Source organism: Gossypium arboreum, chromosome 4, assembly GCF_025698485.1.
Source record: "Gossypium arboreum isolate Shixiya-1 chromosome 4, ASM2569848v2, whole genome shotgun sequence".
Taxonomy (NCBI): Eukaryota; Viridiplantae; Streptophyta; class Magnoliopsida; order Malvales; family Malvaceae; genus Gossypium; species Gossypium arboreum.
The window spans coordinates 55,639,474-55,662,961 of NC_069073.1; the positions used below are offsets into that span (position 1 = coordinate 55,639,474).

Below are 23,488 nucleotides of genomic sequence, written 5' to 3' on the forward strand. Positions count from 1 at the left end.
TACATACATAATCATAAGCTTGGCCGAACCTTGGAGCATTCATCCATGGTGTTTTGGTTCTTCTTTCATTGAAGAAAACATAAAAATGAAAAAGATGATAATAGGTTTTAATGTACATAATAATTTTAACATGTTTATTATTATTTTATTTTAGTTTTAATTTTAAAATAATGTATAATTTATCATTAACCCTCCATTCATATTAAGGAAGGTTAAATTGCCTTTAAGATCCTTAATAATTTATTAATCATGCATTTAGGCTAAAGAAAATCAATACCGATTAATTTTTACGTCATTTACAATTTGGTTCTTTTTTTTTTTAATTAACTATCCAAACGATAAAATTTTTAGACCAAATTTTGATACATCTATATAATCACTTCGTAAATATTTAATAAAAATATTCATGGGCTTGATTTATAGAAATGAGGTCTTGATACCTCGTTTTTCAAAATCACTTGACTTTAAGGGCAAACTACTTGAACTTAACAATTCATTCAAATAACAAAAATTATCAAAACAATATTTAATATAATACTATATTTTACCCAAATATTAATAAATAATATTTATGGACTTACTCATCAAAATTGTGGCCCCAAACCTATTGTTTTCGACACCACTGAAAAACAGGTTGTTACAACTAGTCCACTTCAATTGCTTGAATCACTTGAATCGTTTCAGTGTTGTCCATCTCAAGAATTACTCGTTAAAGCCCAAGATCCAAGGCTAATTAGAGACCTTCCAATGCACCCTAAAGTTCAGTGGTGATAATTGAACAACAGCCAATATTTCTTGAAAAACTAGCAATCTATCTCCCATGCTTGTCACGGATTAGTCCACTTGCTGATGCATACCCAATTCTATTACAAATAGCACATTCATGTTCACTTTCAGCCATCCATCATCTAGCGAAATCTGCCTTACTAACCTGCAAGTTTTATAACTTGTATGCCTCAACTGAACCAACCCACGATTAGAAGCCAGATAATACTCCCTCATGCGATAGCTCTTCTCCAAGACACTTCCATTTTCCACAAAATTTGCATTAAAAACATAATTGTTCCTTCTGATCCAAAGCTGCCAACAAATGATGCCAAAAAGTGATTTCCAGTTGTTAGGATCACAAGAAAAATATTGAAGGTTAGATAGATTAATCTCGAACCATTTTTCCAACCCAATAGAGAAAGGCTCGCGTCTTTTTACAGCCTTAATCATTGAATGTCAAGTTGCTACAGTTGGGGTACACATACGCAGCACGTGATGAACGCTTACAAATAGGGTTCTACATATCTTACAACTTGAATCCGAGGTTAGGTGTCTTCTCACTCGGTTCTCATTAGTAAGGATCCTAAGCTGCCTGCAAATGATGCCAAAAGGTCATTGCCAGTTTGTAGGATCACAAGCAAAATATTGAGGGTTAGAGAGATTAATCTAGAACCACTTTGCCAACCCAATAGAGAAAAACTCGTGTTTCTTTGCAGCCTTAATCATTGAATGCGAAGTTGCTACAGCTGGAGTACACATACGCAGCACATGATGGACGCTTACAAATAGGGTTCTACATATCTTACAACTTGCATTAGAGGTTAGGAGTCTTCTCACTCAGTTCTCATTATTAAGGATCCTGTTTAAAAAAGCCAGCCAAAGAAAAACACATACCTTTTGAGGTCCCAGATTATGCCAAATTTGATGCCAAATGTACTACTTTTAGCAATTTCCATTCCGCAATTAGTGGAGTAAGCAGAACAGATGGAGAAAGTAGACCTCTTCTCATGCCACCATCCAATAAAGTTATCCACATCAAAAACCGATGGAGCATTATAAGTAGAAATGCTCAAAAGAACCTGGGATAGCAAGGCTGAACTAATCGCAGACCAATTCCACTCCCTACTCAGCTTAACCATATTTTGAAAAGGAACATGCTCTGTAGGGACTTTTTCGGATTGAGTACACACATTAATAAGTGGTCCCCAATCTTTAACCCAATAATCTCTCCAAAAATCCATATATGAGCCATACCCAAATTCCATATAATACCATCCTGGATATGACTCCGAACGCGACCTATCCCCTTCCATAATCGTGACACATTTCTGGCAGATAAAATAGCAGGTAGGTGACCCTTCCATTTGTATTTAGATCTAAGCACTTGAACTTAAAATTGCTCAAGGTTCTTGATAATATTAAAACCAATCTTCATGAAGAAAGCATTATTGAGGTAGTCGATCTTCTTGAGACCAAGGTCCCCTTGTTTTGTATCTGTGCAAATATCATCCCACTTAACCAGATTATGCCCTTTTTCTCCTTAGTGTTCCCTCATAAAAAATTTTAAAAAAATACAAATATAGAAGTTTAATATTTCATTGAATTCCTTTTTTTTCACACTAAAAATAAACCTCTGCACACACCATAGAATTACACCACAAACTTGAAAAAAAATATTTTCTTTGGTAGGAAAAGTAGGCTAAGGCATATTACATATTGTTGATCCTCATTTAGACTTAACCATGAGTCGGGCTAGGTTTGGGTCTAGTCAATGTCAAATTTTAGGTCCGTTTTTTAGGCTCGGGTTCTTCTCAACTTGAAAAAATTGGCCTAAAATTTTTACACGGGTTCAACCCAAACAAAAATGTTAAACCAAAGCCCAACTCGACCCGCTCATATTAATTTTTTTTATTTTTTATATAAAATATATTTAAAAATATAATACACCAAATATACTAAAATATTAAAATAAATGTTTCCTAACAAATTGAAAATACATAAAAAAAATTCTTTGTACTTAAATAACACTAAGAAAGCTGTAACTTAAATAGAAAATGCCTCTAAAATAGTAGTAAAATTAACAATAAAATAAAATTTATATAATATCTAAACAATAACAACAAAATAGTAGTAATATAATAGCAAATTGGCAGGAAAACAACAACAAAATGGTAGCTAAACAGCAACAAACAACAACAAAAGAAATTTTAAGCAGATTCAGGCTGAACGGGGCTCAAGCCAAAAAATCTTACCCAATACTTGACCCGTTTAGAAAACAAGCCTTATTTATTGTCCAAGCCAATTTTTCAAACTTATATTTTTACCCAAATCTTTCCACTTTTCAGACGGACCTTTAAGCTTAGGTGGGTGATCCGGCCTAGCTCATGATCAAGTCTATCCTCTATCAATATCAACATCTTTCCCTATGAAATCCACTACTCACTACTGTTGTTGGAGGTTGTAGAAACTGGTGATGGCCCATTTGGCTTTTTTCAAGTATACTGTCATCGTATTAGTTGACTATTCAACTCCTTAAAAATATGCCGAAATGAAATAATTTATTGCCCGCTATGAAGCTTTTGAATTCGTTTTGCCATAGCTCTATCAGTAGTGCTCTATAAGAGACCATTACAAATCCACACTACCGAGAAGCGATCACTTTAGACAACTACTTGATGAAATTTTTTATTCCCAAACATCTTGAGACCATCGTAAATCACCCAAAGTTCCACTTACTCCATGCTGCAACTACCAATACCATGACTCTAGTTGAAGAGCCATCTCCCATCATCTTCCCTAGCAAGACCTACTAAAGGGGTCAAACCAATGCTAACTTTTACTGCCTCATCTGTATTCAATTTGACCCAACCAGATTCTTGGTTGATGCTTTAATTATTCCAATGGCATCATCGGACGTTTACATCCTACTCAAAGAAGAAAATAAGTCTACAAAATATTTTACTTTTTAGCAGAAAAAAAAAAACCTTGAATCTTTTGAAATATTTAAAGGAAAAAAAAAAAAGAGAAATGTTTTTAGCAAGGGAAAAATAATGTGAAATATGCAGTGCTTAATATTTCTTAAAATTTGGATTTATATTTCTTAAAACCATTTTTAGGAATTTCGAAAAGAAAAAAATTATGGATTCTAGATTTAAATGTAGAAAATTATATACTTTTTTTCAAAAATAAATTGTTTTAGTTTTTACTACACATAAAATATTTTGTTGGGTTATAGAAATTATACCAAAAAAGAAGATTATTATTTTCCCTTCAAATACCTCTACAAACTAATTTAAAAAATTATCATCTACTTTTTTTAATAAAACTTAATATTTAATTCTAAAATATGAGATAAATGTAGTTTGAAGTAATTTAATTTTATTTTAATTAAAGTATGAGATAAATGTAATTTTTCAAACGCATAGTCACCTTATAAGGTTGATGGATAAATTTTTTGTCTATCATAAAGAGCAAACTATATGTTCTTTACAATAATATTTGAGAAATCAATTACAAAAATACTTTATAAGATGTGATCAATGGGAAAACATTTCCATGGGCTCAAAATTTTCTAAATTTATTGACTATAGCTGTCTACATATCATTTATATTTTTTATTTTACCCTTGTATAAATTAATATAGTTTTAATTTTTTATTAATGCAAAAATGTATATATTTAATTTTTACCCTTTTACTTCTACAAACTAACTTAAAAATATCATGTATTTTCTATTGATAAAATTTTAAATTTTATTTTTAAAATGTAAGATAAATATAATTTTTAGGTCAATATATTATTTTAATAAAAAATTGTTCCATGCAATTTTATCATTTTTTTGTATTAATGCAAAATTTTACTACTTTTTCAAAAATTCAAATATCTAAAATTTCCAAGAAATAAATGTATAAATACTGTAACACTCCAGATCCGACCTAGACGTTATGACCAGATTTGGAAATATTACTGTAAATTCAATTGAAAATGTAAGATTCGTTTATTTTGAAAATATGTCGTATGCTCCTACTACCCAAAAATCTGGTTATTCGAAAACATATCTTACTTAGATGTTTTATAGTAAATGTTGTTTGTTTTCATTTTCTAAAACATATAGCTTTGCAGCGGAAATTCTTAGAAAGAAAAAATTTTGGTAAAACACGGTTTGTTATTTCAAAATCCGTTGTTTTGCAAAAAAATAAACATTATTGATAAAACATTTTAAATTCATCATGCGGAAATCGAAAATAAAGTCCAAAATCAAAACAGTCCAAAATATTCAAGATAGTTCAAAATTTGCAAAACTCTCAAACTCATATTTAAATAAATTAAATTTATAAAATATTGTTATGACCGAGCTCCCGTCGCACCGACCCGCCTAAGTCTGAGGGTTACCTGAAAGTAAACAGACGAACTGAAAGTGAGCTTATGAGCTCAGTGTGTAACATAATAGCATATCAACAGATAGTAATCAGGCATATATCAAAAACAGAATTCGTATCAGATCATATTAGATGCAAATTTGCGATTCTACCCCATCCACTACACACCATAGAGGGTATTAGAATACCCATCAAGCTCTACAAACCGCTTAGTGTCGGTATGACACTTTTCAGAATATTAACAGCTTAGCTGCCTGATCATTAGGCGATTTATCTCTATTTATAGAACACACTTTCTTCATATATAGAATCTCACCCCAGTGCACAAATAAAAATTAACAAATATCAGAATATACATGTCATACATGCTCTCATAACAAAAACGGATTAGACTTATTGTAACACCCCTAACTCATTTTCGTCATCAAATTAGGGTTGCGAAGCATTACCGAACAATCAAAATAACACTTAATATCATAACATTAAATACGATAATCTTATTAAAAACCAATCAAACATATGCATTTGATCCTTAAATTGAGTCTTCGAGACCCTAAAAATAACTCAGAAGCAATTTGAGACTAATTTGAAATAAAATAGAAGATTTGGGAAAAAGTTGCAAAACTTGAAAACAGGGTCACACAGCCGTGTAACAATCGAAAAAAGGGACACACGACTGTGTCCTAGCCCGTGTCTCCATTCATTCAACTCACTAAGTTGGATTACATGGTTGTGTCGCAAGTCGTGCGCCGGGCCGTGTAACTCTCTAACTTATGACACACGACCGTATTGCAGGCCATGTAACTCACTGACTTAATATACTAAATTTTACAGATGACACATGACCGTGTCGCCAAGCTGTGTGGCAGCCTGTAACAGCCTGATTTTTAGTGGTGTCGAAAACAGTAGTTACGAGACCACAGATCTGATGAATAAGTTCATAAATATTATTATTTAATATTTACGAGAGTTATGGTGTTAAAATAAATTTTGAATTGGTAAATTTTACTATCTGAAAGAATAATTAAGTTTAAGTGGTATGACCTTAAAGTTAAGTGGTTTTAGAAAATGAGGATTGGGACCTCATTTCTATAAATCGAGCCGTAAATATTTTAATAAATATTTTAATAAAAATTTCATTAAGAAATTTTAACGTTTAGTTAGTTAATTAAAGAAAAAGCACTAAATTAAAAAGGGCCAAAATATAGAAATTATAATATTTAAGTGATTTAATAGCTTGATTATTAAATTAAAAAGGATAAGTGAAGTAAATATTCCTTAAAATTAATTATGGACTGCTTTATGGATGAAAACTATTAAATATTACATGATTTAATGGTAAAATGGTAAATTTTATAAAATCAAAACAAAAATTAAAGGAATTAAAAGACATTTCTTCTTCATTTCTTCTTTCCATAGCCAAAACACCATGAAAGTTTAGGTTCGAAGGTTCGGCTAATTCACCCTCTTGCATGAGTAAGTTTTGAGTTCATTTTTTTTATAATTTTTATGTTTTTGAAATCGTTGCAACTAGGTCCAACTAGCCCACACCTTCGTTTTTTATTCTATTAAAAATTTTGGAAGTTTTCATTGATGAATATTGAATTTTTTTTATGAATACCATGTATTTGGAGCTTTGATTATGCTATTTGATGAATGTGTAAATTGATTTTTGTTAAATTTTGATTTTAGGATTAAATTGTGAAAATGTCAAAATATTAGGGTTTGATAGTGAATTTTATGTTTATTAGGAGCTCTTTGAGGGCCTAGTATATTTGGAAAAATTATTTATTTGATAAAATGGTTAATTTGATGAATTTAGGGTTAAGGGACTAAATTGTAAAAATGGTAAAAGTTTAGGGTAATTGTCTAATTTTAAAAAATAAAAAGGTATTAATTGTGAATTGGTTTGGAAATGAAACATATGCTAATAAATAAAGAATTTTACATTTTAGATCAAGATCTCGTAGATACTCGTGGAAAAGAAAAATAGTAGAATAGTCCTTGAACTTCTGCAGCTGCTACAATTTAGTCTAGGTAAGTTCGTATGATTTAGAATTTAATATCAATATTACGATTTAGAATTTAATATCAATATGAAATATTGAGTAGATTATCATTGAAGAACTTATATATTTATTTTTAATTTGGATAATGAATAGTAAATTGAGATATATAATTGATTTATATACTCGATTTGAATTGAACGTCAGATTAGAGTACATTCGTGCTTTGGTATATTACAGGGGTTTGGAGTGGAGATGGTATTGGAGGGAGATACCAGTATCTTACCCAAGTAAATCGAGGTTCAGCATTTTTTGCGAACTCTCATGTTATACTTTCTGTTTGGCGTGATTCGGGTGGATTAGCTCTTATGAGCTTCTATTCAGCTCTTTTGAGCTTCTGTTGGCGTGTTCGGGAGGACCAGCTCTAATGAGCTTCTGTTGATGATGTACTCTTACCCATAAGTCATTCTTCAAATGGAAAATCTTGGTAAAGGAATCTGTTTAATGAATTTGAAAGATATGTTATTTATTTCACATTGATCTGAACTTGGATGAATGCATCGATTGAAGTTGTGAATGACAAGGAGTTCTCTTGGATGATTATTATTGTTTGAATTATTATAATTAGTTCGGTAAGATTTATCGTTTAATACATCAAACTTACTAAGCTTCATTAAGCTTATTTGGGTTGTTTAATGTCATTGTAGATTCTCGAAAGGTTGGACGATTGGATTGGCACTCAAGTCACATTATCCAGCTCATCTCAATAGTTTTTGGAATGTTTAATACATATTATATGGCATGTATAGGCTCTTGTGTGGTTTTGGTTAATGTTTAGCTTATTTAAATATTATGAATAATATTTTGTGCAAATAACCAACTTACATATTACATAAGAAAGAGGTATAGTTATTATGCTAGTATGTATGGTAAATATATAAATGAAATTTTGTGATTGTGGTGCCTTTGATAGGTATTTTGATTAGGTATTTATTGAATGAATTGATGAATTGAATCGATGTTTATTTTGTTGTAAAATCATATATACTTGTGGTACGAATGAGGGTACATTGGTTAGGCACTTATTAGGTTGGTTTTGGTGTGTTGTTGGCTCAATTAATGTCATTTTGAATTGGTATTTTGGTTGGTATTTGAGTTTCTTAAGGTTTAAGGGAACTTGAAATGGTAAACTTGTGTTTTAAGGTTCCACATAGCCTGGGACACCAATGTTTGTCTCAGCCATGTGTGACACACAACCATGCGATACGACTATGAGTCCCTTATAGGTTAAAAGCATATAGGTCAGGCAGTTACATGGCCTAGCACAAGACCTGGCACACAGGCATGTGAGGCCTTTCGAGGGTAACACAGCCTGGAACGCGGGCGTGTGGTTTGGTCGTGTGACCCAAGTTAATGAGTTACACGGACATGGACATGGGCTGGGACACAATCGTGTGTCCCTATTTCAAATGTCCACATGGCCTGAGACATGGACATGTGTCTCAGCCGTGTAACTTCTATAGACCAAAAATTTTCAAATGTTTCTAATTTAGTCCCAAACTATTTCTATAGTATTTTTAGGGCCTCGACTGCTCAATTAAAGTACATTATGAATGTATTTGATTGTAATTATATTATGTTCGCATTGATGTATGAGTTGAATGGTTTACTATTCCGTTTGTCTGGTAATGCTCTGCAACCCTGTTTCGACGACAGATACGATTTAGGGGTGTTACACAGCTTGTGTCGCAGGCCGTGTAATCCATAATTTGACCCTAAAACAAGCCATTTCAAGGCCAAAACACACCTAACTATCCATCCCATTTGTGTATACATTCAATTGACCTAAGCATCATTTAAACACTTATGAACATACCACTTCAAACATCCTATTTCATCTAACCAGTATGCCATTTAAAGGCACCACATATATATCAAAACATCATTAACCAACAAATCAATATTACAATATCTCAAGCACAAAACTTAGTTTATTTATCTACCAAATGATATCACAATTGACCATTTACATGCCATAAAAAAATAACAAAAAGAGTCTTATATACAAGCACTTAAGACTGGCCAAAATAGCCTAATCTGTCAAGGTTCCAAAGCTCATCAAACCAAACATAAACTTCAAAAGCATATACATACCAAATCAACCATTACACATTGAAGAACTACAATGATAAAAAAGGTCCTATACAAGCCATTTATAACCTTGGCCGAAATACTCAAAAACTACCGAAATGGTTGATGGATAGTATGATAGATCTCAAACAAGCTTCCAATTGATCGAGTTTTAGGTAATCTATAAAAGAAAGAAAAGTAAATACGTAAGCAACTAGTGCTTACTAAGCTCGTATAAACTCAAACATGACTTATGATTTCTTTAGCACAAACCATAGAATAAGCATAATATCATTACCAAGACCATAAACTTAGTAAAATCTTATACAACTATCATCAAACTCACAAGTTAGGAAGTTCATACATGATACATATGAATTCAACCATAATATAAGTAGATTTTCATATGCACATCATTTAATACATTAGCATTTTCATAGATCATGATTCAATATCCTATTGTGTACTTACCATGCCATTCCTTTACTTACTCGTTGAACTATCTAAAATTATATCGGATATTCGGGAATGCTCCCGTAACCTTTCCTTTTAATAATGCTCACACGAGCTGTGGGTCAGAATATTAGCCACACAATGCCGCTCACATGAGCTATGGAGAATCTGCAACAAATGCAAGACCTCAACCATCGTTAGAACATTCAAGAGCAGCACCCAAAACATGAAACCCTTAATTCCATGTCATTCATATCTTAAAAATTCTTAAGGTTCAAATGTGGTTTGTTATTCGTCAATTACTCAAAACATCGATACATAAGCATTTTCAAGTCCGTCTTTATTAACACAATATAGTAAATAATCAATTTAGCTATCATTAATACGATTATAATTCATACGAACTTACCTTAATAATTATGGTCGTAGAAGTAGAATTTTAAACTAATCCGAAGCTTCCCCCTTTCCTCGATTTAAGTCAGTTGTTGTTTATCCTGATCTAAATAGATAATTTCATTAAATTAAGTACTTCAAGTATTCAATTCAATTCATAATTCATATTTATTCAAAATTACAAAATTACCCTAACATTTTAACTTTTCACAATTTAGTCCTTAAGCTCATAACTTGAAATTTAATCATTTTAATCATCCATACAAGCTAGTCGAATTTCTTATGGACTAATATCAACCCACTTAAATAATCAATTCATAATAATACCATGAAATTTTACTATTTTCACGAATAAGTCCTTAAAACCTAAATTCACAAAAAATCCCTTAACAAAACATGTTTGTTTAACAACTAAGATTAATAATCTATCAAATAAATTCAAATCATATTCAAAAATAATCATGGCAAGTCCCTCAACCTTTCACAATTTTGCAAATTAACCCTCGGGCTTGCTAGATTCAACTAAAACGAACTCAAAAACATAAAAATCATTAAAAACGGGACACAAAATCATACCATGCATGAACAAAGTGTTGGTGGAACCTTCATTCTTCTATAATGCTAATTTAGGTTTTGGAAACAAAAATGGAAAAGACAAGATCTTTCTTTTGTCTTTTTTTTACTTAAATTTTCTTTTATTTACCAAATTACTACTTTAACCTTATTATTAATAAAAAATTTATATCAAATCTTGTCCATAACTATCTACTAACTTAATTATGGTATATTTATCATCTAAGTACTTTAATTTACCTTTCCATAGCCTTTTAACCCTTTCAACTCTGTTGGTGCCATTCTATGCGGATATCAGAGATGTTCCCAGTACTAACTCAATAGCAAATTCAACCTCTCTGACTGGCAGTAACCCTAGTAACTCTTCTGAAAATACATTCGAGAACTCACAGATAGTCAGAACTAACTCTAATTGCAATTCTAAAGCTCTGGAATCAAATATATAAGCTAGATACGCTTCACAACCCTTTCTGACATATTTCTAAGCTGACATAGTTGAAATAATATTAGTTGTACTATCAAATTTATCAGATTCAACGTGAACTAATTCACCATTCTGACATTTCAACAAAATTTTCTTTCGTCTACAAATCACAACAGCATCATGTAAAGTCAACCAATCCATACCAAGAATTACATCGAACTCATCAAATGGTAATAACATCAAATTAGTCAGAAATTTGCAATTCCAAATCATCAAAGGATAGTTTCTACAAATTTATCAACTAACACATACTGACCTAAAGGATTCGTTACTTTGATCACAAATTTAGTTGGCTCATAAGGTATTTTCTTATCCGACACTAAAGTTATGCATATATAAGAGTGCGTTGACCCTAGGTCAATCAAAGCATTAACATTAGTATCAAAAATAGAAATGTATAGATAATCATATCAGGTGCCTAAGCTTCCTCACGAGCTAGAATTACATAAGCCCTAGTTGGTCGTTCCACTTCGATTATTTCCCGCATTACCACTATTTCTGGATGGCCTTCCTCTTGCAACAGTGTTACAAAGATGAGTATTTTGAGTTTTCTCTTTATCAGATCTTTTAGGACAGTCTCGAAGAAAATGATCATAAGAACCACATTTGAAGCACCATCTATCTCTCAATCTGCACTCCCCAAAATGTCGTCTATTGCACTGTTGATATTCAGGTTTATTACTTCGAACACTTCCCACACTCGCTACAAAAATAGCCTGAGGTCTCGAATTTGAACGTTGCTTCCCTTTATCTCTTCCTGAGAATCCTACTAAAGCTGAGGTGCGACTGTGAAATTTTTTTGATTTCTTCGATGGAGACAAAAATGATTTGTCCATAGGTCATTTACTAGTGTCATGAGCCTCAAAATCTATATTTTTTTTAGCTTTACTAAGTTCTTCAGCTTTATACGTTAAGTTCTTCAGCTTTATACGTTCGATCTACCAATACCACGAATTCTTTTAATTCTAGAATCACAACTAATAGTTTGATATCTTCGTTTAAACCATCTTCAAGCCAAGTGCATATAACAACTTCTGTTGATATACATTCTCAAGCATACTTGCTAAGTCGCACGAATTCTCTTTCATACTTGGCTACAATCATACGGACATGTTTTAACTAAAGAAACTATTTCTGCTTTTTGTCAATATACCACTGACTAACATATTTCTTTCCAAATTCTGTCTAAAAGAAATCCCAATTTATACGATCTTTTGGTACCATTGCAATCAAAGTATTCCACCACTGATACACTGAATCTTTTAACAATGATATTGCACATTTCAAACTATCAGTAGGAGAGTAAGACAGCTCATCAAAAACTCCGATAATATTCTCTAACTAGAACTCAACCTTTTCTGGATCAATTTTTGTAGTACCGCGAAACTCTTCAACCCCATACTTATGAAGTTTATCAACCGGAGGTCTATTTAGTCGTACCAATTCTAAACCTTAAGGAATAGTTGGGATAGGTTAGGGTACGAGAGGGGGTTGAGGTCATTGAGCCATAGGGTTCATTCTAACGAACTCGAATAACGACTCAGACATCATTTGGAAGAAGACTTCTTTAGCCTCACTTCCTCGACCCTCAGCTACGGGACCATTGCTAGCTGCTCCATGAATGGAGGCTTGCGCATTACTATCAACCTTATCAGAATCAGCTCGGTTAGATGACATTTTTTATCTATATGAAAACATAGTTCAATTTGAGTCAGGAAATATCACACTATCACAAGTTATATAATGGCATGTATTTCTAGACTTCATACATGCTACACTCAGTCTAAGAACCAATTAAATGATAGCTCTGATACCACTAAATGTAACATCTCTAACTGGTCTCTATCGTCAGATTAGTGATATGGAGCATTACCAAACAATCGGAATAACACTTAACATCATAACATTAAATAAATTAATCTTATTAAAATCCATTCAAACATATGCATTTGGTCCCTAACTCAAACCTTCGAGGCCCTAAAAATAGTTTAGAAGCAATTTGGGACTAAGTTGAAACAAAATGAAGATTTGGGAAAAAGTTGCAAAACTTGAAAATAGGGGTCACACGGCTGAAATACTCAAAAACATTAGCACATGGTCGTATACTCACTGAGTTGCCTATAAATGGCATGTATAGGACCCATTTATAACCTTGGCACACGGGTGGAAATACTCAAAAACATGGAAAGTACACAGCCTTTATCATATATACATGCCATTTATAACCTTGGCCGAAATACTTAAAAACTACCGAAATAGTTGTTGGATAGTGTGATAGATCTCCAGCAAGCTTTCAATTGATTAAGCTTCCGATAATCTATAAAAGAAAGGAAAATAAATACGTAAGCAACTAGTGCTTAGTAAGCTTGTATAAACTCAAACATAACTTACTATTTCTTTAACACAAACCATAGAATAAGCATAATATCATTACCAAGACCATAAGCTTAGTAAAATCCTATACAAGTACTATCAAACTCAAAAGTTAGTAAGTTCATACATGATACATATGAATTCAACCATAATATAAGTAGATTTCCATATGCACATCATTTATTACATTAGTCTTTTCATAGATCATGATTCAATATCCCATTGTGTACTTACCGTGTCATTTCTTTACTTACCCATTAAACCATCTAAAATTGAATCAGATACTCGGGAATGCTCACACATAAAATACATTTCCATAGTACTCACACGAGTTGTAGAGAATCCGCAACAAATATATGACCTCAGCCATCGATAGGACATTCCATACCAGCACTCGAAACATGAAAACCCTCATGTCATATCATTCGTATCCTAAGCATTCTTAATGCTCAAACAGGGTTCGTTATCCATCAATTACTCAAAACATCGATACATAACCAATTTCAAGTCCGTTTTTATTAACACAATATAGTAAATAATCAATTTAACTATCATTAATACGATTAAAATTCATACGAACTTACCTCGATAACTATGGTCGTAGAAGTAAAATTTGAAACTAATCCGAAGCTTTTGCCTTTCCTCAATTTAAGCCTGGTTGTTGTTTATCTTGATCCAAATAAATAATTTTATTCGATTAAGTACTGCAAGTATTCAATTCAATCCATAATTCATATATATATAAAATTACCAAATTACCCCTAACATTTTAACTTTTCACAATTTAGTCTTTAAGCTCATAACTTGAAATTTAATCATTTTAATCCTCCATACAAGCTAACCGAATTTCTTAGGGGCTCATATCAACCCACTTAAATAATCAATTCATAATAATACCCTAAAATTTTACTATTTTCATGAATAAGTCTTTAAACCCTTAATTCACAAAAAATCCCTTAACAAAACATGTTTGTTTAACAACTAAGATTAATAATCTATCAAATAACTTCAAAACATATTCAAAAACAACCATGTAAAGTCCCTCAACCTTTAACAATTTTGCAAATTAACCCCGGGCTAGCTAGATTCAGCAAAAACGAACTCAAAAATATAAAAATATTAAAAACAGGACGCAAAATCATACCATGCAAGAACAAAGTGTTAGTTGAAACTTCATTCTTTTGTAAAGGCTAATTTAGGTTTTTGAAACAAAAATGAAGAAGACAACATCTTTCTTTTGTATTTTATTTACTTAAATTTTCTTTTATTTACCAAATAACTACTTTAACCTTATTATTAATAAAAATTTCAATAAAACCTTATCCATAATTATCCACTAACAAATTTATTATGGTATATTTACCATCTAATACATTAATTTACCTTTCCATAACATTTTAACCCTTTTAACAAATAGAAACCTACTTTTTCAACCTTTACGATTTAGTCTTTTTTACCTAATTAACCATTTAAACTTTAAAATTTCTAAATGAACTTTAATACAACATTAAAGTAATCTTATAGATATTAAATAAATATTAAAATAATAACTCACTTGTCAAAATTGTGGTCCTGAAACCACTGTTTCTAACACCACTAAAATTGGGCTATTACAACTCTCCCCCTAAAATAATTTTCGTCCCCAAAAATCTTACAAGAAAATAGGTTCAGGTATTGCACTTTCAAAGTTTCTTCTGATTCCCAAGTAGCTTCCTCGACTCCATGACATTCCCAGAGAACTTTAACTAAAGCTATACTTTTATTTCTTAACTCTTTCACTTCTCGAGCTAAAATTCTTATTGGTTCTTCACTGTAAGACATGTCTGGCTAAATCTCAACATCAACAGGTGAAATCATGTGTGAAGGGTCTGATCAATACTTCCGTAACATCGACACATGAAATACGTTGTGAATTTTCTCTAATTTAGATGGTAAAGCTAAACGATAAGCTACTGGCTCAATTCTCTCGATGATCTCATACGGCCCGATGAATCGTAGGCTAAGCTTTCCTTTTCGGCCAAACTAGAGAACTTTTCTTCAATGTAATACTTTTAAGAATACTCTGTTGCCAACTTGAAATTTAATGTCTTTTCTTTTCAAATCCGCATATGATTTCTAATTATCAGAAGCAACTTTCAAACAATCACGTATTACTTTAGCTTTTTCTTCGATTTCTCGAATCAAATTAACACTGAACAGCTTTTTCTCACCCAATTTAGTCCAGTATAATGGAGTTCTAAATTTCTGACCATACAAAGCTTCATACGGCACCATTTTAATGCTCACCTAATAACTATTATTTTATGCAAATTCAACCAACAGAAGAAATTTCTCCTAGCTTCCATTGAACTTTAAAATACAACAATGGAGCATATCTTTGAGTACCTATATCAATCGCTCAGGTTGACCATTGGTCTATGGATGGAATGTTGTTCTGAAATATAGTCGAGTACTTAGAGCTTGATGTAGTTTACTCCATAATCTAGAAGTAAACCATAGATCTCTATCAGAAATAATAAATACTGACACATCATGTAATCTAATAATCTCAGAAACGTATAGTTCCACCAACTTTTCAAGTGAATAATTCGTACGTACTGGAATGAAATGTGTAGATTTAGTCAATTGATCAACAATAACCCAAATAACATCTTTTTTCTGTAGAACAAAGCTAACTCTGATATAAAATCCATCGTAATTCATTCTCATTTCAACTTTAGATTCATAATAGGCTATAGAAGTCCAGAAGGTACCGGATGCTCAACTTTAACTTGCTAATTTCATACCTAGCCACCAGTACATCTATTTCAAATCACTGTACATTTTATTACTACCAGGGTGTCTCAAAAAATTACTGATGTGAGCTTCCTATAAAATCTTCTGAATAACATCAAAATTCCTTAGAATACATCTTCTATTTTGGAAATACAAACTACCATCTGGACTAACACAAAATTCTAAATCAGGTGTCGTTTCAGTCTGCTCTCGTTTAGCAATCAACTCAGAGTCACTTTTTTGAGCTTCACAAATTTGTTGCAGAAATGTAAGTCTAGCTTTTAATTGTTGCAAATAAATATTTTCTACTTAAAGCATCAGCAACAACATTAGATTTTCCTGTATGATAATCAATGATCAAATAATAATTTTTAAGCAGCTCCAACCATCTACGTTGTCTCAAATTTAATTTTTTTTGTGACATCAAATATTTCAGGCTTTTGTGATCCGTGAAAATGTGACATTTTTTCTCTGCACAAATAGTGTCTCCAAATTTTTAAAGCAAACACAATAGCTGCAAGCTCTAAATCATAAGTCGGGTAATTTTTCTCGTGCAGTTTCAATTGTTGGGAAGCATAAGCTACCATTTTGCCTTCTTACATCAAAACACAGCATAAACCATTAAATGAAGCATCACTATAAACCACAAATTCCTTGTCAGACTTAGGCTGAATCAACACAGAGACTTCGGTCAACAACACTTTCAACTGATCAAAACTTTACTGACACTTTTCGAACCATTCAAACTTGGCATCTTTCTAAAGTAGCTTCATTAACGGTGTAGAAATCGTCGAAAAATCTTTTACAGATCTCCGATAATATCCGGCTAGACCCAAGCAACTTCTGATCTCTAAAACATTTCTAAGAGGCTTCTAGTCTACTATAGCTGATATTTTACTCGGACCCATTCTAATACCGTCTACCGATACGTGTCCCAAAAATCTAACTTCTTAGAGCCAGAACTCACACTTGCTAAATTTAGCAAATAACTGTTTCTCGCGCAAAGTCTGCAAAATTATTCTCAAATGCTGTGCATACTCAATTTCATCTAGAGAATAGATCAGAATATCATCAATGGATAAAACTACAAATCTATCTAGATATGGCTGGAATATTCTGTTCATCAAATCCATAAACACAGCAGGTACATTGGTTAAACCAAACTGCATAACTAAAAATTGATAATGTCCGTACCTGATTCTAAAAGCAGTTTTCAGCACATTCGAATCTTTAACCTGCAACTGATAATATCTAGAATGGAGATCAATATTTGAAAATACTATCGCACCTTTTAATTGATCAAACAAATCATCAATACGTGGAAAAGGATATTTCTTTTTAATTGCGACTTTGTTAAGCTGTCGATAGTCGATACATAATCGCATTAACCCGTCCTTTTTCTTAACAAACAATAAAGGAGCACCTTAGGGAGAAAAACTAGGTCGAATAAATCCTTTGTCTGTTCATTCTTGCAACTGTTCCTTCAACTCTGTAGGTATCATTATATACGGAGCTATCGATATTAAAAAAGTTCCCAATACTAACTCAAAAGCAAATTCAACCTTTCTGACTGGCAGTAACCCTAGTAACTCTTCTGAAAATACATTCGAGAACTCACAGATAGTCAGAACTAACTCTAATTGCAATTCTAAAGCTCTGGAATCAAATATATAAGCTAGATACGCTTCACAACCCTTTCTGACATATTTCTAAGCTGACATAGTTGAAATAATATTAGTTGTACTATCAAATTTATCAGATTCAACTCGAACTAATTCACCATTCTGACATTTAACAAAATTTTCTTTCGTATACAAGTCACAACAGCATCATGTAAAGTCAACCAATCCATACTAAGAATTACGTCAAACTCATCAAATGGTAATAACATCAAATCAGTCAGAAATTTGCAATCCCAAATTATCAAAAGACAGTTTCTACAAAATTTAGCAACTAACACATACTGACATAAAGGATTTGTTACTTTGATCACAAATTTAGTTGGCTCATAAGGTATTTTCTTATCCAACACTAAAGTTATGCATATATAAGAGTGCGTTGACCCCAGGTCAATCACAAATTACATAATTTCTTTCTAATTTCATGCTAGCCAAATTCTTCATAGACTTCTAGTAGCCCATTATTTTTATTTATTTCACAATTCAACCCCTAAATTTACACATTTCTCAATTTAATCTCTAATATGCATTTTTACCAAAAATCACTTTATAGAACATGATAATCTATCATTTATCTCTCATTTTTCATCATCATCTATCACAAAGCTCAAGCATTCGTCAATGGCATTTTACAAAATCACCAACAAACTCAAAAATTAAGGCATGGGCTAGCTAGAATACAAAGCAATGATCTCAAGAATGTAAAAATTATCAAAAACCGAGCTCAAAACACTTAACAATTAAGCTCTTAATTGACTGAACCCTAAAATTTTTCTTCTTCCGCCACATTCAGCCAAAGAAAGATGAAATGAAGCTTAATTTTGGTTTTGTTTTAATTAATATACATTATTTTATTTAATTACCAAATTAATCTTAGTTAAAAACCATTAAAAACATTCATTTCATGCCCATTTATGTCAAATTCCACTTTCAATTGTCTAATATCATCATAAGGACATTTGATTTAATCAACCATAGCAATTAAACACATTTAACATATAGAATGCCACTTTTGCATTCTACGCGATTTAGTTATTTTTCTCAAATTGAGCTATTAAATGATAAAATTAGCTCACGAAATTTTCACACATATATAATCACATGCTGTAAACACATAAAATAATATTAAAATAATTTTCTAGCCTCGAATTTTTGGTTCTAAATCCACTGTTCTGACTTAGCTAAAACCGGGCTGTTACACATAAAGTGCATTTTCATATAACCGTAACATTTCCTTTTAAATAGTGCTCACATGAGCTATGGAGAATCCGCAACAAATACAGGACCTCAGCCATCGGTATGACATTCAAGACCAGCACCCGAAACATGAAATCTCTAATGCCATATCATTCTCATCCTAAGAATTCTTAATGCTCAAACAGGGTTCGTTATACATCAATTACTCAAAACATTGATACATACGCAATTTCAAGTCCATTTTTATTAACACAATATAGTAAATAATCAATTTAACTATCATTAATACAATTATAATTAATATGAACTTACCTCAATAACTATGGTCGTAGAAGTAGAATTTGAAACTAATCCAAAGCTTTCGCATTTCCTCAATTTAAGTCTTATTGTTGTTTATCTTAATCTAAATAGATAATTTCATTCAATTAAGTACTTCAAGTATTTAATTCAATTCATAATTCATATATACGTAAAATTATAAAATTACCCTAACATTTTAATTTTTCACAATTTAGTCCTTATGTAACATCCCGAATTAGAGTCTAATAGGAATAGTCATTTCGGGACCAAAAATCTGACGTTAAAATAATTATTTTATGACCATTATGAGGTCTAGGATATGAGAATAAGCGTGTTAAAGTTTCAAGAAGAAATTCTATGTGCAAAGTGTCCAATTACAAATTAAGAACCAATTTGAATAAATTGCAAAACTTGAGTTTTAGAAGTAATTTGTATGAAATTGCTTTGGAATATTAATTAGAGGTCCTTAAAGAGTAATTTACCTAATTTTTAAGTTTTTGGACAAAAATGGGTATGCATAAAGAATTTTGGAAGTTTAGTAAGGAAGAACATTTTGGTCATTTGGTAATAAATTAAATAAAAAGGGAAAAATAATGTTAAAATCAACTCATTTTCTTCTCCATGCTGCCAAAATTCTAAGGGTCTCTATAGTTAGGGTTTTCCAACATTTCAAACTTGATAGTAAGTCTATCCTAGCCCCGTTTTTAATGTTCTTCGTATTTTTGAAATCCTCGTAACATGCTCTTTCAATTTCTACCCATATCTCATGTTAAGGTTCATGTTTAGAAAATTACCTATACATGAGATGTTTGTGTTTTGATGATTTATGAAAGAATATGAGAGTTTAAAGGATGGTAAACAACTTTTACTAAGTGGTTTATCATGGAAATGGCTTGAAGGACTAAATTGTAAAAGTTGTGAGAATGGGTAGAAAAATATAGAATGAAGGAAAACATGGTTTCTATAAGTGTGAATAACATTCGGCTAGGCTTGGGTAGCCAAAAAATTACATGCATTTCATTATATGAGCCTTAGGACTAAATTGTAAATATTGTGAAAGGTTAGGAGCAAAATAGTCGTGAGTTTTAATCCTAAAATGAAAAATGTGATGTATTAATAGTCTAATTTTATTGATATAGACCCTGAGGAACCAATTCCGAAGGTCGACCGTGAAAAACAAAAGGTTTCGGAATAACCGAGACACAAATCCGAAACGACTGCTAGGTAAGTTCATATAACCCGAAGTAAACTCTTAATAACTTAAAAATGCATGCTCTTGAATGTATGATAATTAGATATTCATTTTATGATAATCCATAAGATGTGCTAGTGTAAATGAAAAGATAATAAATGTCACGGTTGAAATAAAAAGGGAAATTTGACGGTTAAATTATGGCTTACATGACTTGAGATCCTACATATGTTACAGAGAAGGATTTAGCCTGGACGAGTAATCAGCTGATCTCAATATAGAAAGGATCCAGCCCGGACGGGTGTTCCTTGAGTGATCGAGCCTCCCGAAGAATATGGGTGCAATAAGGATTTAGCCCAGATGGGTAATCCAATTGAGGACTGAATTTAGCCTGGTTTGACAATTTAGATCCAAGTTTATGAGAGCAATTTTCGTTGAAAGAGATTTAGCCTGGATGGGTAATCTCAACAATGTTCTATGAGTTGATACTACGAGGGATTTAGCCTAGACTGGTAATCCCGCCGTAAGATGTAAGATTCGCGGGAGTGCAAACTTGAGATGATCACTTGTATAACTTAACGGTAATTGGGCTATCCATCGAGATTTTCAAGAAATTCAACGGGATTAACATGAGAAATAGATAATGGAAATATTGAATTGATGAGCTCATCTAAGACTAATGACATGATGCATTGATATAAGACTAACTTAATGATTGAGTTCATCTGATAGGGAAACTATTTCATATTTGTTGGAATTATTGCCTAATATGGTTGTATGCTAATTTACTGGTAAGTTTACTTTCCACTTATTCGGACTTACTAAGTATGTAAATGCTTGCCCCTCTTTCTCTTCCCTTGTTTTTCAGAGCTCGAAGACTCGTAAAGGTTGGAAGACTATCGGAGCTTTGTCAACACTATCAACTTGCCTTATTTTAGTATATAGAATCTTTTATTTTGTTATAATGGCATGTATAGGATTTTTTTGGTTATTTTGTTATATGTGTCATTTGGCTGGCCAATGTAAGGGCTTGAATGATATGCTTACATCATTCTGTTTATGGCCATGAGGTATGGCTCATCTTTATGTAGGTTATAAACCTACTAAATGTGCATGGTTATGTGTGAATGCTTCATGTGAATGCCAAATATGTTATACCATGAATGAACATGAGAATGATAGCCAAAACAATTGGGAATGGTTTAGGTCATAAAGGACATGAGTTATAGAATATGATTATTGAAAGAGTAACCCTAAAACAAATAGGGTTGTATGATCATAGTTTAAAATGAGACATGTAGTAACGTGTATGACCTTGGCCAAGAAAGTTTAAGGGTATAACTATACCTTGATAAATGTCCAAAGACCATAGTGGTATGTATGGTTGGTTAAGGGTGACTAAAAGCTTAGAAAATAGCCTCCAAAATGGTTCACACGGGTAGACACACGGGTATGTGTCTAGGCCGTGTGTGACACATGGCCAGCCCCATGGGCATGTGGTATGGCCATGTGTCCCCTGCACCTAGAATTATAGGTTAATTTGCATGGTAGTAAACACATGGACAGAGACACGGCCGTGTGTCTCAACCGTGTGGACACGGCTTAGCACACGAGCATGTGCCATAGCCGTGTGCCCTCAAATGAGTGATGACATCATAAACAGAATGTCCAAGTTTTTGGACACGGGCGTGTCTAGGCCGTGTGAGGGACACGGGCTAGGGACACGGGCGTGTTCTTGGCCGTGTGAAAACCCTTGTAGGTTCGAAATGGAAAATAAATTAAATAATTCAACACGAGTGAGGGGCACGAGCGTGTGCCTAGGCATTTTACTAAAATTTTCTATAGTTCCCGGTTTAGTCCTTGACTGCTAATAACGCACGGTTTGGGCCCGTACGCCCATAATAAGGACAATATGATTTTGTTCAATTGGTTTGAATTTGGAAATGAAATTTTATAGCTCGTTCTTCTGAAATGTCCGAGTATATGTCCAGTAACGCCTCGCACTTTGTCCCGGTCTCGAGTACGGGTAATGGGTAATGGGTGTTATACCTTAAGCTCATAAGTTGAAATTTAACCATTTTAATCCTCCATACAAGCTAGCCGAATTTCTTAGGGACTCATATCAACCCACTTAAATAATCAATTCCTTATAATACAATGAAATTTTACTATTTTTATGAATGAGTCCTTAAACCCTAAATTCACTAAAAATCCCTTAACAAAACGTGTTTGTTTAACAACTAAGATCAATAATCTATCAAATAACTTCAAAACATATTCAAAAACAATCATGACAAGTCACTCAACCTTTAACAGTTTTGCAAATTAACCCCTGTGCTAGCTAGATTAAACTAAAACGAACTCAAAAACATAAAAATTATTAAAAATGGGACACAAAATAAAATCATGCAAAAATAAAGTGTTGGTCGAACCTTCCTTCTTCTCTAATGGCTAATTTAGGTTTTTGAAACAAAATGGAGAATACATAAAATGGAGAATACATCTTTCTTTTATATTTTATTTACTTAAATTTTCTTTTATTTACCAAATTACTACTTTAACCTTATTATTAATAAAAATTTGAATAAAATCTTATTCATAACTATCTACTAAGAATAAAATCTTATTCATAACTATCTACTAACTTAATTATAGTATATTTACCATCTAAGTACATTAATTTACCTTTCCATAGCCTTTTAACCATTTTAACAAATAAAAACTCATTTTTTCAACCTTTACGATTTAGTCTTTTTTATCTAATTAACTATTTTAACTTCAAATATT

General features: G+C 32.2%; 1 long non-coding RNA gene across 1 annotated transcript; it reads right to left on the reverse strand.

The window, feature by feature from the left end:
* Nucleotides 1–748: 748 nt before the first annotated feature.
* LOC128291837 (uncharacterized) lies at nt 749–1,627 on the reverse strand. Its single transcript, XR_008281773.1, has 2 exons — nt 1,166–1,627; nt 749–1,080 (listed from the first exon to the last, which is right to left on the reverse strand). It is a non-coding gene; the product is annotated as an uncharacterized LOC128291837 (long non-coding RNA).
* Between the last annotated feature and the right edge of the window lie 21,861 nt (nt 1,628–23,488).